Source organism: Berghia stephanieae, chromosome 4 (assembly GCF_034508935.2).
Source record: "Berghia stephanieae isolate SIO BIC M18660-M18661 chromosome 4, UCSD_Bste_1.3, whole genome shotgun sequence".
In the NCBI taxonomy this organism is placed as follows: Eukaryota; Metazoa; Mollusca; class Gastropoda; order Nudibranchia; family Aeolidiidae; genus Berghia; species Berghia stephanieae.
Window position 1 is genome coordinate 86,026,964 of NC_088363.1, and position 19,424 is coordinate 86,046,387.

Sequence of the window (19,424 nt, forward strand, 5' to 3'; positions counted from 1 at the left end):
ATGGGGCACCAAGCCAATAGCAACAAATGCATGTAAGGCGAAGTTATTGTTTTAGATAAATGTATTTTTATTTAACTTAGACAACGCTGTTAACGGACTTGGTTTACACACGAGTAAAGGGAGAAAATAGGAGTAAAAAAGCATCTTTTCTTTTCTCCAAGAACTTAACATAGCCTGACCCACGGCGAGATTCGAACCCTCATCCTGCAGTTTGCAAGTCAAGCGTGATACAACAAAACCGCGCCAACCACTTAAGGTTTAATCAATTAACTGTCGTACTCCTCGCGAGGTCCCAGGTTTGTGAGTTTTTGCTCAGATGAGGGTCATTTAAACCGATCTACAATATTTGAATGTAAATGTTGCTGCTCGAAGCTTGAAGAAATAAATAACAATGTGAAATTGAATTTAAGCTTCAATTTAATGTACGAATACAGATAAAAATGGACGTGTCGGATTGACCCTTTATCAACAAAACAGGATGAATGAAACACTACAGACGAATTCGTTTCATCCATCCTGTTTTGTTGATAAAGGGTAAACCCGAAACGTCAATTTTATCCGTTTTCGTATATTAAATTGAAGCTTACATTCAATTTCACATTATGTATTACAATATTTGAAGGACAAGTTGACTGGCCAAATCTTGTAATACGCGTCTTTCTGAAGAACGGCAGAACTGGTGAAAAGAGAGACAGTCACTTTGTTATAGATAGTATGCGCTTGGCTAAAAAGCTCATAACATTGCCATCCGGAAGTATAACGGACCAACACACAAAATTGTGTGTATCCCATGAACGTTTAGTCAGGTTAATACAGTTCAGTGAACATTACTCATAAACGCGGATGGCAAAAAACAATAACAAAGACCTAAGTGACGTCATCTCGAACCATCTATAATATCAATAATAACACTATAAGCACATGCCACATGTCATTAAAAAAAAAGCAAACCAACTCTCCACTTTGAACTAACCGAAAAGCAAAATCATCCACATGAAAACAGTTCCTTGTCCCCACACGAAAAGAAATTATACGAAAACTGTTTTAGAAAATGAAATCTAGTTCCTTCTATCTCCAAGTTTGCTTTCCTCCTCGTTTTAACGTCATGTCATCATCATCGTCGTCGTCGTTATCTTCGTATATATCCTGCTATCGAAATGAAGAAGTAAGTCCTAACGAGGCCGTTTGCATGTGTGATCCTTCAGGCCAAGGTAACACGACGGAGGAATAAAATACCTCATAGATACCTTGAAGCCCGCCTTTCGTATGCTATGACTCCGTTCTCTACACCCAAAACTCACCCTACACTGACAAAACGCTTTTTTTTCTTCTTCTTAATCAGTATTTTTTTTAAACCCTTAAAAATTGATAAACAAAGATGACTTCCAACTCGTCAAAAATTCTTTAACCTGATACATCGCTACAACTTAAATCACCATATAAATTTCTTTGACGTAAATATAAAACATTTTTGTTTTAAAAGAATATAAAAAAGGGTCGTTTTGACAACACCAGGCAGCTTACAAGTCGTTGGTAAATTATGCGAAAACGACAGAGAACGAGGAGGCCCCTATCACAATCCGAAGTGTAAGCCGTTACGCAATGCTATTCAAAACCGGTAACCCGAGACGAGAGAGAGACACTGAATAGATAGATACACATAAAAACAAATCTTTTTTATTCACATTTCTATTATTGTGCACCAATAGAGATAATTAGAATGATATAGCGATAGCGGTGGATATTATAATAATAATTATTATTGCAACACAAAATAACAACCGCAACTAAACCACAACAATAACAATTATCATCACAATCATCATCAATATTATCATTCTCTTCATCGTCGCAATAATAATAATAAATAATAATAATAATAATAATAATAATAATAATAATAATAATAATAATAATAATAATAATAATAATAATAATAAAAATAATAATAAGAAAAGAAGAAGAAGAAGAAGAAGAAGAAGAAATAAAATAAAATAATAATAATAATAATAATAATAATAATAATAATAATAATAATAATAATAATAATAATAATAATAATAATAATAATAATAATAATAATAATAATAATAATAATATTGGGTTTATGAATTTTTGACATCAAAATATAGATGGAGCATAATGTTCTGGCCAAAAAGTAAACAAAGGTGTTTCATCAGTTTTTCGTCAAAATGATCCCATCAATATACCGACATATCAATACAACTGATTTTGGGTCGATACAATTCATACACAGGTTTTTTTTACTTCATGCTTGTCTTTTTTATTTTCCTGATTAAAAAAAAATAGTTTTAAAATCTTCCCTCCTTCCTTCTCCTGACAATGACAAAGTTGAAAACGGTAGGGGCTGCCTGAAGCCTGTGATCGTGAAAATACTAACGAAAGAGTAAAAATGGAGAGGCTTCGTATGGGAACAATACAGACAATGGACGTTTCAGGTACAAACCCTTCGTCAGCACAACAATACACAAATTAAAGTGGAAAACATAAAATGAAATAAAATGCAAAATAACTTGTATCATCTGTACTCAATAGTGGTTGCAGTATGAAATCTGTTTTGACTATTTAGAAGACTAAATTAAAAAAAAAACTGCACATGTGTGGATAAACCTCAAGAAAAAGAAAGAGAAAAAAAAAAGAAAAAACCGCGCATGTTTGACCGTCAGGGTTGACCTAGAATCTGATATGATAAGCAAACATACCTATCTATCACGTACGCTTAAAACTGCGCAAGTAAATGGCAGCTAAATATTATAGGTAGCCGATCTACCTCAATAATATTATGAATACTTATTAATCCCTTGATTCCCGACCTTTTCACCTTCTTTCATTGTCTTGTCTTGTCTTGTGGCTGACATTCATTTTTCTTTTATTTTCCTTCCCTTAACTCACTCAACCCTAACACCGACTATATCCGTAGTTTACCCGGGTTACTTTTTCCCCATGCCTATTTATTACATTTTTCTGAGACAAACTATAGGCGTAGTATCAAAGTTATTGTTTTTAGTTTTTTTTGGTAGATGAATAAATCTATCTATGTACATGCTAATTTCTAATACATTTTTCCAATTTTGAAAAGCAGCAAAAATCTCTAGGATTGAGTGAGTTAACGTCGTATAATTCATCAATCCTGCCAGTCAGTGTAGTTAGTTGCTTGGTGTTGGTTGACGTGATAAAACGCGTGTTATGGTTCTCAGTTCTCTCCCATCTTAACCTGGCCGTGTCGTTGATAGTGTGTCGTTTTGCACATTCCAAGCTGTCATTGACGGTTGGGGCCGTGTTGGTTGGCACACCGTTCGTTAACACCTGTCACAGCTAATACTTCTTAAAGACACAATCTTACAGTATGTTCTATCAAATTGATCCAGAACAACCTCCTTCCATTCAAGTTTAAAATGGGTAAAAAAATAAACTTTTATTTAAACTCTTGAGACGGTCAGAATGGGAGCGATCTGTATTCATGTTTTCGTCCAACCAGGTCATCAATCACATGATTTGTTGCTGTCCAACGATTGGATATTTCTAAACAAATGTAAACACGCTGCTTTGTTTACAAATGTTATAAACATACCCGTGTGTCAAGCTGAATAAAATGACCAATCGTGGTGTTAGCTATTTACAAAGTTGTGAACACTTTTCACTAAGTGGGTCACTTTGAGCACACTTTGCAATGTGACCAATGGAAAGTTAATATAGATCATGCCCATAAGGGAGATGTGAGAGAGAGAGAGAGAGAGAGAGAGAGAGAGAGAGTGTGTGTGTGTGAGAGAGAGTGTGTGTGTGTGTGTGAGAGAGAGAGAAAGAAAGAGAGAGAGAGATAGAGAGAGAGAGAGAGAAAATCACCTCGCCATTTTACTTTAAAATTACATAAAAGTTTACTCCCCCCCCCCCCATGCCATTTTTTTCTATTGATGTTGAAGGAGTGTCTTTCAATGAAAAATAACATCATTTCCATATCGTTTTTAAATGGTTACAGTTGTCATCTCAATACTTAAGGACAGAGCTGCCAACTTCTACACAAGAAAAAAAAAAGTAAAATAGCATTTAACAACACTACCACATTATCTCATTTGTCTGTAGTGTTTCATGTTTCATTCATCCTGTTTTGTTGATAAAAGGGAAAACCCGAAACGTCCATTTTATCCGTTTTCGTGTATTAAATCGAAGCTTCCATTCAATTTCACATTGTTATTTATTTCTTCGGGCTTCAAGCAGCAAAATTTACATTATAACAAAGAGAAAGATTTGACGAAAAGGTGTACAATAATTTTACACTGTAACCCTTCAGTCACTTCACTACCCACCGGGAATACCTTCTGAAATCAACTATTTTTAATAATAAATTTGAGAGGGTGAATATATTTCACCAGATTAAGAAAGGGAAAGTTGAAAATAAAATAAATAAACAAACAAAAACAACTTATAGTGTGATCGATAGTAAAATGGCAATGAGGACGAGAAAAGGTCGGCTCGCCATTTGACCGCCATTTGACCAAGTCAGAAGCATTTGACCAATTGTCAATTTTCGCACTAAAATGCAGTATAAGCTTTACATACTGAACGCATCTGAACACGTCACAGGTTGTTTTTTTTTTTTTTGTTTATTTTTTTTTTTTTTTTTTTTTTTTTTTTTTGTTTTTTTTTTTTTTTGGGGGGGGGGGGGGGGGGGGTTCAAGTCAAAATGCAAAAACTTGTCCTAAACATATAAGCTTCGCTCAATTCTTCTTTTTTTTAAAAAAATCGTCTCTCAGAGATTGAACAGCCAAGGACCGGTTCAATAATTTGTCACCAACGAAATGGGTCGCATATAATATAAGGGAAGGTTGTCATGTATTCTGCCAAAACGCCTCTTTCATTTTGGCACAAAATACTTTTAATAAAAATATCAATAAATACCGAGCCTTAACTTTAAGCAAATCCCCCTTAAAGCAGCAGGAGCACTTTTTTAAAAATCCAGGTTTAGATATACGTGTTTTAGACGAATCGAATCGAGCATCGTCTAAATCCATCGAAATTTGAAGGCAGAGAGAGAGAGAGAGAGAGAGAGAGAGAGAGAGAGAGAGAGAGAATTTGAAGGCAGAGAGAGAGAGAGAGAGAGAGAGAGAGAGAGAGAGAGAGAGAGAGAGAGAGAGGGAGAGGGAGAAATTGGCAGGGGAAAAAAAGCGATTGGTCATACCATGAACATGGCAGTGTCATAGTACTGGAAATACGTCCAGGATAAGTCTAATGATAACAGCGCAGCCCAGCCTATCACTAAGCCTACAATCTCTGTATTCAGCACATATCATCCTACATATCCCCCTAAATTTCCCCCCTGATTCACAAATGACTGAATCACTTCCCACCCATTTCATTCTATTTTCTGATTCGTAAATTCCTCCTTTGTCATACGATAAATGGCCGGATTTGAGGACAGGTGAGTAATATTAGCCAATTTCAGATATATCCCGTAGCTGTCGCAAAACAAAAATATAATAATAGTGCAGACGTTTACTGTTCCAAACAGGCCTGCCAGATGGCCGCATGCGTGGCCAAAACTCACGTTTCTATTACTATATATATATATATATATATATTATTTTTTAAATTAATTATATTTTTTTTTTTTTTTTTTTAAGTTTTTTTTCCCTAGTTTTGTGGAATTTTAAAAATAAGAACCGATGAGTTTTTCAAGGGGGTCAGAGTGTTACTATTGTTTGAGGTTTTATTTAGCCATCTTTGAAGTTGAAATTGACGATGAGGAACTCTGGCCATCTGGCAACCCTGGCTTTGAAGACCCGTAACTGGCAACAAATATTAAACCTGTTGAGTTTTACTGGGGTTTTTTAATCTGAATTTCGAGGGGGAAACGTCTGTTATCAACCAAAAATACACCATTCATAATTTCCAATAATTGCGATTTGAATTGGTCTAGACTTTATTTATTTATAGAAGGGACAAGGATGTTTATCAAGTTTTGATGTAGAATTTTGGTTTAACATCTGAATGTGGAGGACAAAAAAATTCAAAAATTTGGTCAGTGGTGTGAGCTCATAAATAATTAGACATTATAGTTGAAAACACGTAACTGTCAGATACGTGTATAAGGAAAAATGAATATGGTATGAGTCATTTGCAAGGGCGCTTGTCAGCGACTTGTATTGTAGCAAATGGAAGACGTGCCATATGGTCACCAGAGAGAATAAATTCAAAAAATGTTAAAGGCATTGAGCACGATGAATCCGAGGAAATGCTCAAAATAAATATTTATATTTTACTTCAAGTGTGAAAGGAAGAAGAAAATAATTCTTCGCGAAAATGCTTGGGTTGATAGCGGCAAAATAACATGGACCTGAACGTACAAATAGCAACCTAAACTTTAAGCAAAGGTGAAATAAAATATAAGAAATCAGAATAGAGAACTAATCTTCAAAACTGACACATTCTCTAATCCTGTCACATAGAACTCATAAACGCGTTGTAAAGAGAAAAGAAAACAAAATCCAACGGGTTTGGTACTTGGTTATGGTACTCTCTCGTTACAAGTGGACGCCGAACAATTGCTATAACGGTCGACAAGACCGAAAACATTGTTATTTAACACGAATTGTGTTATTTCGTTCATCAGAAAAATATCGTGGACGGTTACTTAAGACTATTAATAAGCGTTTCATTTACCTTAGGCGTCCATTTTGGGAAAATTCAACAAATCCAGCCATGATCATTTCTACCTACCGTTCGCTAAACAAACACATTTTTTTTTCTTTCATTTTGTACATGAAAAATTTAACTTCAAGTGTTTTGATCGGTTAAGATGACTTTCAAGCTGTTTTAAACTTGACACTGTAAAGAAGGTTCTAAGGTTTTAGAAAACTCGTGTGCTATCTTTATCGATCAACCCTGGCCAACATTTGAAGAGAGAGAGAGAGAGAGAGAGAGAGAGAGAGAGAGAGAGAGAGAGAGAGAGAGAGAGAGAGAGAGGTGCAGTTTTACCTGTATGCGGCAGATTTTTTTTCACAGTGACCAATGGTCAAAATGAACCCCCTTCAAACCGACAGCCATGGCTGGCAGATACAGATCACAATGACCCTCATTTTAACAAAGTCTTTTATCCTTGGGAGATAACCCTAATATTGAACAAGGTATTAAATCGTAATTATCGTTCGTGACACGCTCAAGTGCCTACGAGATTCCCCGAGATTTGAAGGCCCTCACAGGATATCCAGTTCCTTACAAGGTGAAAGGATAAACCTATGGGCCACAAAGGTTCCTACCTTAGACAAATAATGAGAAGAGAAGTGGGCGATTGTGGATAAATAATATGGGGATTTCCTTAACGTCGTTTATTTTTCGGAAACTTGATAAGTCCGTAAAATATAACAATATACATATTGTATCCTATAAAACCAGCATGACATACGAAAATGCCATTACACGAGTCCACTTAAAATACGATGTGGAGCCACCAAGATACGAAATATTGTTTTTAAAAAGGCATACTCCTGTTGTTAAAATACAATGGATACTTGGATCCACATCAGGTCTTTTTTTTCTTTTTAAAATTTTGAATGGGATGAACGGAATGCTTGATATTTCCAGAATGGTTGAGGAAATCCTTTTTTTTTTTTAATGACCCCCCCCCCCCCCCCCCCCTCCAGATATCTCGAATTCCAAAATCGAGCGTACCTTGGCGAGGCGACGTCAACGCTATCTCCAGTTGGCGCATTGATTACACCCTTCAACGCGATTTGATTGTAACAGGACAGGATGAAGGTCGATTGCTGCCGTGATCTCAGTCCCCGACAACGGACAGAATAATTTTAAATGTGGGCAAAACACACTTTCGTTATATTGTCCAGCAAACTTTTATTTTATCTCAAAAATCGATCGATATTTAACCCCAACACGTCAAACAGTTTTCAAACCTTAGACTTTAATGTAGTGTCAAGTTTGAGACGTTCGACATCTCAATATACGATGTTCAATAGGCTATTATTATTATTATTATTATTATTATTATTATTATTATTATTATTATTATTATTATTATTATTATTATTACTATTATTATTATTATTATTACTATTATTATTATTATTATTATTATTATTATTATTATTATTATTATTATTATTATTATTATTATTATTATTATTATTATTACTATTATTATTATTATTATTATTATTATTATTATTATTATTATTATTATTATTATTATTATTATTATTATATTATTATTATTATTATTATTATTATTATTATTATTATTATTATTATTACTATTATTATTATTATTATTATTATTATTATTATTATTATTATTATTATTATTATTATTATTATTATTATTATTATGCCTTTTTCGCCATATCATAATATATCGTCGCCTAGGCATTCCACCAAGGAATATAGATAACTCATCAAACAAGTGTCTGATGTCAACAGGAATCACCCATCATGTTGTCCAAGTGAGCACATTGGGGTTAATAATCTTGCTCAAGGAAAAAACAAACACAAAGTGCCTGAAGCGGGCTCGAACCCGGGTCCTTCCGGGTCACAGTGCAATGCCTTAACCACTTGGCCACTCCCCCCCCCCCCCCCCCCCCCCCACAAAAGGCTAATATAGGAAGTAAACGTTTGCTGATCAAAGGGGGAAGGGGGGGGGGTGTTCTGTCAGAGTCGATGAGAATGGTCCAACTCGTACAAAGGTCCCTTACCATCAAACTTGACACAGTTTGCTAACAGTCCCTAATGTATCCCCCACCCCCGTGTGAAATAATAATATCCGTGTATGGCACAGTTTGTAATCTGTGTAACCATTAACCAGTTACCTACCGTATTCTGGAAAAACTTGTGTTTAAAGATTTGGCCAGAAAACTCGTCCTCCAAATAATATCGATCGATTTAGATGACCCTCATTTCGGCAAAAACTCTCAAACTTGGGACTTGATAAAACACTTCGCGATGTCCCAGGTTTGAGAGTTTTTACCAAGATGAGGGCCATTTAAATCGATCGATATGTGAAGGACGACCAAATTATTAAATACCAGTTTTTCCAGAGTTCCGCAGATAACTAACTGGTTAATTCATATTAGGTATTCAGAGAGCCCTGCCTTCACATCTAACGTAACAGCGCGTTTGTGACAGCGAAGAGAAACAACCGAGGAAATTAATTCCTTTCCATTTACAAACAGCCGGTGACGTCATCTTGCGCCATATCTTTGGAGAGAACAGGTTGAATGGTCGTGTCAAGACAAGACAACTGCACAAGACAACGATGTGAGATCGTTTGTTTGTTTTTTTGTTTTTAAGGGTTTTACGGCGCTTGCAACACATTTAGGTTATATCAGCGCCAGTAAAAAGGAAGAAAATGGGATAGTAAAAAGTTCTAGAATTACAATTAAAACACCCAAGAGAGAGTAAGACAAAGGGGAATTGGGAACAAATAGGGATCAGATGTAGATTCCAAGAGCATACCATCAATGTACTTAGCTTGAGATCACCTATAAGTCTCATCCGGACACAAGCACAAAATCCAACAAGGAGGAACACACTCAAATGCTTACATCATACATTAAATATAAATATAATAATACATAACAGAGAGAGATATTACAAGGAAAAAAATATCATCTCTCAAAACAATAACTATGCATTTGACTGTTTCCCTCCCAGCCAGGACTCGGGCCAGGGCCAGGACAAAACCAAGTAATCTCATTCCAAGACAAAGACAGAAAGCATGTTGGAAAACAGATATAAGGGGATAGAAGCACAATATGTACCCCCCTGCCCGCTATGGGAGGTCAGGATCCCCACCCAGGATGTGAGATCCCGTGGCCTTTTAGTTGTATGCGTGGAAAGCACTGCAAACGACAGGAAACAGAACAATAATATTACACGTCACAACAATTTGTGTGCATTCGGCAAATAAACAATCTGGCATATATGACGCACGTCCTATGAGGCGGTCCAGCGGAATTCGAAACCACCTTATTTGCAAATATCAAGCTTACATACACAATATACATAAACAGAAACAAAATCTCCGCAATCCCCCACTCCCACAATTTCTGTCTGTAAATCTAAAATGCTGAAATTGCCATAAATTTATTGTGACAAAAAATACGCCTTTTTATATAGATAAGTACTTAACGGTTTTATCATGCATAGAGCTCTTCTTGGTGCTGCATAATTTATAACCTCCACATTATAAAATACGGCTTAATTTCATAAAGTACAGGGCTCACAACAACTCCATCTTCTTGTTTTGGTAGAGTAAAGCACATGAGTACATACACTATAATGCAAGGACCAGTGTTTAGCATTCACTGTCGTACCCCGACACATATATACATCGTCCAACCATTAACCATCTTAATATTATACCTTTGACTTACTTTGACTTATGCCCCTTGGTAACTGGCGAAGCATAATATGGCCTCAACTGCTCTATTCCATCTTCGTCTGTCCTTGGCACAGACCTTTGCCTCCAGATAATACAGCTTTACTTTGATACAATAAATCATAAATCGCTCACCCGTTGAAAAATAATAGGAAAAACGACATCGCAACTATCTTTTAATTATTACTATTCAAATAAAAAGATCAATTTGACGAAACCATATGAACACGTGTTATTTGATTTTGGCTCTAGGGATAATACATTTACATAGCATAATCTAGGGATAATACATTTACATAGCATAATGTAATATATTATCGATAAACGACCGTATCAAAATAAACCGAGTACCAACATCATCACAATCACCGCAATCATCGCCGCTATCCAGATAACAACAAAGATCTATAAATATACAATTGACAAATCAGCTTATCCCATTACACCACATATGATCCATTATAGCCCCGGTCCATAAATGAAGACAACTGTCCATTTACCCCGAGTCAGAAAATAGCCCAGATAGATCCGACGCAGCGACATCTATAGAGTATATGAAGTCCTAGATCCGACGATAAAGATAACGAGGCACAACCGGCCGGCTCGCCATCCAGCCAGCCCTACTAATAAATCAGTGGTCAATCGGATCAGAAAATCAATTTGGGCCGATCCTACTTGACCTCCCACTTGTCGGGGCTACCTTCAAAGGGGGGATAATAGAGTCTTGGCCATGGAACGGGAATACACAACCACCGAAATACGGGCCTACGCACGCCAATCAAAATCATGGACTAGTCAGTTGCCCATCATACTTTTCTTGGTCTTAAAAATTCCCGGAAATTCCATGTCGTTATGCCCACGGACAATGATGATGATTTAGAGGACCAAGACCTAGCCTTTATGACAAGGGTCAATAGGTATGCGCTATATAAATGTGACTTATTATTATTTATCATTACGCGGTCGAACACAAAGTAGCCTTTTTTTTTTAAATTGTGGGTAGACGTTTTTAAACAAATTCAAACTTCGATAAATTAAGATGGCCCACGCTTGAGATGCGTAGAAATGAACAAAAATGATTCAAATTGAGGCAATCATGTGTCAAGCATGACAGCAATCCGGTATAAATAGAGTAGAGTGGAAAAATTTAACAACAGAAATAAACTTTAATCCTTAAGAATTCCATCCCCCCAGATGTAGAACCCCAATTGGCATTTTTAAAAAAATCAGATTCGCCATTAAAAAAAAAAAAAAATAATGCTTAGCTTTTTTTTTTTACAATCTAATATAAATATCTAAATATTTTGTATTTACTTGAAAAAGGCCAAAGGCCAAAACGTCGTTTATTTTGTGTTGTTCCCTTATTCATGAGTAAGATTTACTCCCTTTATCTTTATCTCCAGTTTATTGACTCATTTAGGGACCTCTAGTTATTGGTTATCACAATAACGTTGTAAATCAATATCCTCCCCCCCCCCCCAAATATAATTCAATCACTCCTTCACATTATCATTATGTGCTCTGGTTTCTCATCTCTATTTTAACAAGCTTTTATTTTATTCAATTCATGAGGCAGGTGTAGGCACAGACTACTCACCAAACTGTGGGTGAAGTATACACGCGATGCAACCAATTTTTTTCCTAGTTCTGTAGCATGCCGGTCTCATCAAATAAAGCTACATTCCCATAGCTTTCATAAGCCTCTTTAATTTCAAAACCTTATCGGACCAAGACATAAAACGATTTGTCACTGTGGAGAAGTCTTTGAAACATTGACCACGACCATCCCAGACTCCACCGTGCCTTGAAATCCACATTGCCGATAAGTCAAACCGTTGAATAAACATGGAACCAAAATATACACAAGACCACTCCTTACGCATTGTACAGCAATATTCTTCAATGCTACGATAATGTCATTGTCATAATCTGAATAGAGATTTAATGTGGACAGTAGAGTAATACAGACAAGCTGGGAAGTTTTGAAGTAAAAATGGACAAGGCAATAAATTATCACCAATCCCATGGGACTGAATAGATCGCATTGTCGACGGAACAGACTTGTCCACGTGACTAGGAAGTCTAACTTCAAATGAGTCAAAGAATACGAAGTAGAAGTACATAGTATGATCCCACTGGATCCCTTATACCCTCTGTCATTGACAACCGGCAATGAGTGGAAAAGAGAGGGAAATACCTACGCATTATTATAATATGGGACACTTCCACGACTAACATGATCACTATACACTCAAGCAGGTAATATAGGGGAGAGTGAGGGGTGGCGCGGGGGGGGGGGGGGGAATTTTCAAAACTCGTTTTTGGGCTCTTTCAAAAATTCATCATAAAATTCTCGTTTTGTAAGATATACAAGTCAAACTTCAAGAATCTAAAAAGAAAACAATTGGACATGTCAATGAAATGAGCCATCGATGGTGATGCCCACGTCAAGACATTTCTTTGCAGAACTTACATAGATCTATCAAATGTTGCTTTCTAAGAGCAGCCCTTTGAAACCGGTTCATCCAGAAGATCAGATTAATAGAATATTTCTTCATGGTGTGTATTTACTAAGGTGCCATTGTTTTACTCCTGACTTTGTGACATGTTAACATTGTTTCAAAATGGTGTTTAAAACTGACATCCAACTACTAGAGTCGCGATTTCGCGAGAGACCGCAGGTACCGAATTTCGGATTGAATATTATAGCAAGTAGCCGGCAAATACTCGGTACAACCAAATAAAAAAGAAAATGATTGCAAAAAATCTAAAAACTAAATTTTCCTCTGATTTTTTTTGTTCGGAGCAAGTATTTTGAAAAATTGGGCTAATAAAAAATGATATTTTAAAACTACTTTTAACTAATTACATACTTAGATTAAATAACGAATTGGACTGTTTTTATTACTAGATATCGGTCCAGGAAACACACCTCTCTCTCTCTCTCTCTCTCTCTCTCTCTATCTCTCTCTCTCTCTCTCTCTATCTATCTATCTATCTATCTACCTCCCTCTTGATCATTAAATGATAAATGTATGACAATAATAAAGCCGACAAGAATACTGCAGTCCTGTATGAAATGACCACCTGGCTCACCATACCACTCCTTTTTTTTTTTTACAACCTCGATCGTCAAATCCCCAAAAGGTATGAATAATAGCACAAAGCAGCACGATACTACTACATTATCTCGGCGATTTTCAGGGTAAAAATGTATCCAAACCAACTTATCAGAGCGTATGTAACGCTTTGAAGTATGCGACAGACCTAATCACCCTGGTAGATGAAAGACTAAATCAATAGCCTAGTACAAATCGAAATGAGTTGAAAGAAATAGGCTTGAAAGGGCTGTAGCAAAATTAACCCCAGTTCGCTGTCGTACCCTGGAAAAAAAACCCGTATATAAATACATGTAGCCAGAAAACTCATCCTGCAAATATCGATCGAATTAATTTACCCTCATCTTGGCCAAAATTCTCAAACCTGGTACTTCGAGAGGAGTGGGGTTTTTGGGGTTTTTTTTTTCTTTCCAAGATGAGCGTCATCTAAATCGATCGATAATTTGAAGGACGGGTTTTCTGGCAAAACTTTTAAATACGTGTTTTTCCAGAGTACGGCAGTTAACGAGTTAACAGTAATCGTTTGGTTCAAAGCGATAGACTTTATTATAGTCAGATTTTTAATAAGTGATGCGTGTTTTTTCTCCTTTTTCTCGGCTGTCCCTCAATGCACAACTGCAACAATGTGCATGAACTTCTGAATCAATGTGTCTTAATTAAGAAGAATTTCTTCATGAATTTTAAAACAATAGAAAAGGATTTCGCTTATTACAGCTAGCTATATCAAAATCAATAACAGGTAAGGATCGGAACTCATAGATCATTTACATTCTCAAAATAATGAATTTTCCGCTTATCCAGTTTGAAGGAATTCGTTAAAATGGAATGTTCGGTTAAATCACACTTAAACGATATACATACATTATTTGAATATGAAGGAACTAAGGACATTTTAAAACTAGCAGACACATTAACATTTATTTATAACTATCAAGAGGCAATACTGATAAACACAAACGAACGTGAACATTATGCGCTTCCAGCGTTATTTTGATTGCAAAATTTTTATAAATAACTTGTGATTATGCCAAGGAGGATTGCATAAATTTAATATGACTGGTCAAAAGTAGAAATTCGTCAATCTATGATACAGTGTTTCCACAAATATGTACATGTGTTCAACAATCACAACAATAACAACCAAGAAATCCTGGACACATCAATCATCTCATTCTGATGACGAGGGTGATTAAATGGAGAAATGGAACGACCACCGACAGATTCGGAGCATCACTTTATCCAATGAAATGTAATTTTTCTCCAGTTTGCGAAGGTTGGAGCATGCCTTTTCCCAGTCTTCAATTGTTAAATCATTTATTGCCTCGTCGGCGAGAGTAAATTTGGTGTTCCACCTCTCGATATTTCCCTATACTTATGCCATTTGACCTCGACTGATTTGCGTTCACAGTGATATGGAAGAAGTCGCGCAACCTCGTGTCAAAACTCCCTGGTTAGACAGTCTGCTTTGAAAACTGTTTCTGGTTCGTTTCTTTTTATTGAGCCCTTTGATAAATGGTCAGAACATAATGTAGAGCTGCCTGATTGAAGCCATGAAATTATGTCAGCTTTTATAGTTGTCAAAGTTGGCGACTTGAAGTGATCATGGGCCACCAAATGATGGTAGCGTTGGCAAATACACTAGAACTGGGTGCTTCGAGGGAAGGCAGCAAACAGTATTTAGCCAGTCTTCAAACACCTTTGCATTGACCCCAGATTGATATTCTCTATCTTCCAGGTGATGCATGGAAGAAAAAATGGCATGCCATCCTTCTAAATATCCAGAATCTTCACCACCTCCGCATAAATATATTAGGAGTATTTTCTCCATAGTATTGTTAAATGAATGATCCTGCAGGTGTTTGGCAAGACATGACTAAAGCAATGCTGTGTAAAATAATGGTGGGCGAGACAACACTATCCATTTGATAGGGACAACAATATCCGTTTACATGCTAAAATGTGCAGCAACTAGTCTTCGGTAATCACCTATTGTCAAAACGATTTATGACAGGCATAACACAGCAGCTGTCTCCGGCCCGTGGCCCGCGGCTGGCCCTAAGCATTTTGTATGATTTACATACTTATAACCTATGTGTATAAATATAAACGGCAAGAACAGCCGAGTGGCGACGGAGACGGTAATAAAATATGCAATCTTATGGTAAACAGAGTAACAACCTAGAAGATAGGCAAGTTAAAGTAGAAAAATAATGGTGGTCGTTGGATGGACGGCAGCACGACAGAACAATGGTAACACGCAATAATAATAATAATAATAATAATAATAATAATAATAATAATAGACAAAAATATAGGATTTATAGCGCATGCATATTCATGGCCACTAGTGTGGCCACCGAAAATTTGATGACGATAAAAACAGACCACAATGAGATGATAGATAAGAAGAATAGAATATGTAATACGATATATACAGTATTATAGCAAGTGTCCACCTACTTAAAATATCCAACACAACCCATCAAATCTGATATTTGCATGCACCGATTATAGCAATGATTGAACCACTTTTGTTTGTAATGTTGGCAGGTAAAGCCACAGACTTTATCTATGGGTAAAGCTGTACCGGTACTTCATAATATAACGATTAAGATTACCCTAGACTGGTAAAAGAAAAGAAAAAGTTTCGAACATATCAATTAGTTGGTTGATAAATAAATAAATAAATAAATAAATAAATAAATAAATAAATAAATAAATAAATAAATAAATAAATAAATAAATAAATAATAAATAATCAAAGTAGAATATTTCTAAAAATCTAACAAAACAATAAGACTAACGAATCTTGAAATTATTAACAACAAAATGAAATCAAATTCGGATTCCCTTTCCGTGGACATTGAGATAGTGGATTATCGCAAACTGACACCAAGAACCAAATTCTTACAATAATTACGTTCACCCAAAAAGACCTGGCGTCTCTCATCAGCTCATGTGCCCACCAAGGCCTTCCTTCATTCACAAAGTGAATCCCCGAAATTAACCAGATCTAATTAGACACAAGTTTGGTCGTGCCCAACAGGTCGACCCCTCGTATTAAATGTCACGGGTTTCATTTACAAGAGATTAATCAGAGATGTCAACCATGGTTCAAAACCAAAATATCCCGGAAAAAAAAAGGATATATTGTTATTGGTAACAAAAAGCTAAATTATGGATCAAAGACGAAAACAATATTGGGCCAGTAAAACAATATAGAAATAGGAAATACAGAAGAGTACACTTATATCGAACACGCTTAAACGAACTGGTTGGTAATGACGAAGGAATGAATATGTCCCATCTTTCCATTACTTTATTTATATAAGGTAATGATATAAAGAGCTTATTCTGCCCGAGATTATTCCCTTCAATACGTTATCTACTATAGATAGAATGCGCTTGGCCAAGGAGTTCACAACATTGCCATCCGGAAGTATAACGGACCAACACACAAACTCTGTGTAACCATGAACTTTTATAGTCCGGTTAATACAGTTTAGTGAGAACAACTCACAAACGCGGATGGCAAAAACAATAACAAAGGCCTGAGTGACGTCATCTGCATACTATCTATAAGTTTCTATACCCTCAACTTGGCGGTACCGCGATCAGGCGGAAATAGTTCCTCAGCTCACGTCTGCCTTAGATTATTTCCACTGTGACAATGGAAAGGAAATATTTGTTTTGAGAGGCAAAACATGTCAGAATTGAAGTGTTCAGTTAAGTCAGTTCTTGAAATATGGGCCCTGACCTCCAAGTTAAGTTGATCTCTCCCTACAAAACAATATTATACAGCGTTTAACTAAAACAATTGTCAAAGAAAAAAAAATAGGGAATGAGATTAGCGGAAGAGTAGCGTCCCTTGATTGGACGTCACTTTACAGAGAGAACGTCAATTTGGTTTTGCGCATGAGTCTCTCTCGTCCTCGCTTTCGGTGAAGTGTCTCAAGCCGCTTTCACCGGAAGCGAGGACGAGAGACGCATGCGAACAACCAACATGACGTTCTCTTTGTAATAACTTTTCCGCCCGTGACGTCCAATCTAGGGACGCTACTCTTCCGCTAATCTCATTCCCTATAGGATGGTACAAGCGTCATCGTATCTAAAACGAAAACCGATATTTAATTACATCTCTAACTAAACCAAAATCTATTTAAATCTTCATCATTATGAATTTATCATTTGGCCAAGAAATATCATATTACAACAAGCGACGGATTGTTACTACGGAATGCAATTAGAATCGAATCGATTCACACATCATATAGGGAATGAGATTAGCGGAAGAGTAGCGTCCCTTGATTGGAAGTCACCTTACAGAGAGAATGTCAAAATGGTTTTGCGCATGCGTCTTTCTCGTCCTCGCTTTCGGTGAAGTGTCTCATGCCGCACAACCAACATGACGTTCTCTCTCTAATAACTTTTCCGCTCGTGACTTCCAATCAAGGGACGCTACTCTTCCGCTAATCTCATTCGCTATATACCGAGATGATACAGGACTCGATGGAGCTAGCACGCATTCGGGTGAAGCCATACAGCATGCTAGAATCCGAGCGTGCCGAAATTTGATGTCCATGGGTTATGAGTTATCATGAAGATAAATTTCGGTCACACATTTCTCTCCGTCTACATCTGTTTCCTATGCTAGAATCCGAGCGGCCGAAATTTGATGTCCTGGTTACCGATTTAAACATGAAGAAAATTTCGGTCACACATTTCTCAAAGTCTACATCTGTTTCCTATTTAAACAAATTTCCACATTTGTTAAACCCTTTCTTGGGGTTTTTTAAAAACTGTAATTCGGAACTTTTTACTATCCCATTTTTTTCCCTTTTTTAAAATTTGCGCTGAATACCTTAACTTTTTCAAGCGTTTAAAAACCCCCTAAAAACAATAAAAAACCAAAAAAAAAAAAACGCCCCTCAAAGGTATTGGGCATCGCTATGAGTTTTTTTAAAATACCATTATTTTCAAGCCAGAAAAAATTATCCAATAATATTGATCTTTCAAAACAAATTTGGAAAACCCTCTGGGCAAACAGGGGAATTTTTTAAATAACAATTAGTGGGTAATCGACTTTTTTTTACTATTTTTAATGGGTTTAAAAATCACAAAGAATCCAGCTATCGAAAAGCACAGTTGGTTAAAAAAAAAAAAAAAAACAAAAAAAAAAAACAAAACGACCCCCTACATATATCAACTTGTAAATGGCATAACCCTACTACAACACAATGTCAAATACAAATTTGATACCCACGTCCCCTTTATTTCTCCCAACGGTTGCATGTACTTAAAAAAAATTTAAAACACATTAAATTTACACCAAAATAATCATGACATCCAAAGGTTTCTCAATAATGAAAACACTAAATTTAAAAAACAAGAACCGTGATTGGGGGGGGGGGGGTGGAGAGAGGGGAGAGAGAGAGAGAAAAGAAAAAAGGGGGGGGGGGGGGGTGGAGAGAGAGGGGAGGGAGGAGGGGGGGGGGGAGGGGGAGAGAGAGAGGGGGAAGAGGAGAGGGGAAAAGAGAGAGAAAAAGGGGGGGGGGGGGAGAAGAGAGAGAGAGGGAGAGAGAGAGGGAGAGAGAGAAAAGGGAAAAGGGGGGGGGAGAAAAGGGGAGAGAGGGGGAGGGGGGGGGGGTGGAGAGAGAGAGAGAAAGAGAGAGAGGGGGGGGAAAAGAGAGAGAGAGGGGGGGGAGGGGAGAGAGAGAAAGAGGGGGGGGGGGGGGGAGAGAGAAAAGAGAGAGAGAGAAAGGGGGGGGGGGGGGGGGAGAGAAAAGGGAGGGGGGGGGGGGAGAGAGAGAAAAGAGAGAGAGGGGGGGAAGGGGAGAGAGAGAAGGGGGAAGGAGGGGGGGAGAGAGGGGAGAGAAAAGGGGGGGGAGAGAGAGAGAGAG

The 19,424-nt window shown here is 36.9% G+C and overlaps 1 protein-coding gene across 3 annotated transcripts in view; it reads right to left on the reverse strand.

Annotated features, from left to right (window-relative positions):
- The window catches only part of LOC144971455 (uncharacterized), a 378,626-nt gene that overhangs the window by 105,899 nt on the left and 253,303 nt on the right, over window positions 1-19,424 (reverse strand). Inside the window, exon 1 of one of the 3 annotated variants that reach the window (XM_078912377.1) lies at window positions 974-1,268. The exons of the other annotated variants lie outside the window; for them this stretch is intronic. The gene's annotated coding sequence lies outside the window, so the exon portion shown is untranslated. Of the gene's footprint in view, window positions 1-973; window positions 1,269-19,424 lie in introns of those variants that run through there. 3 annotated transcript variants of the gene reach the window in all.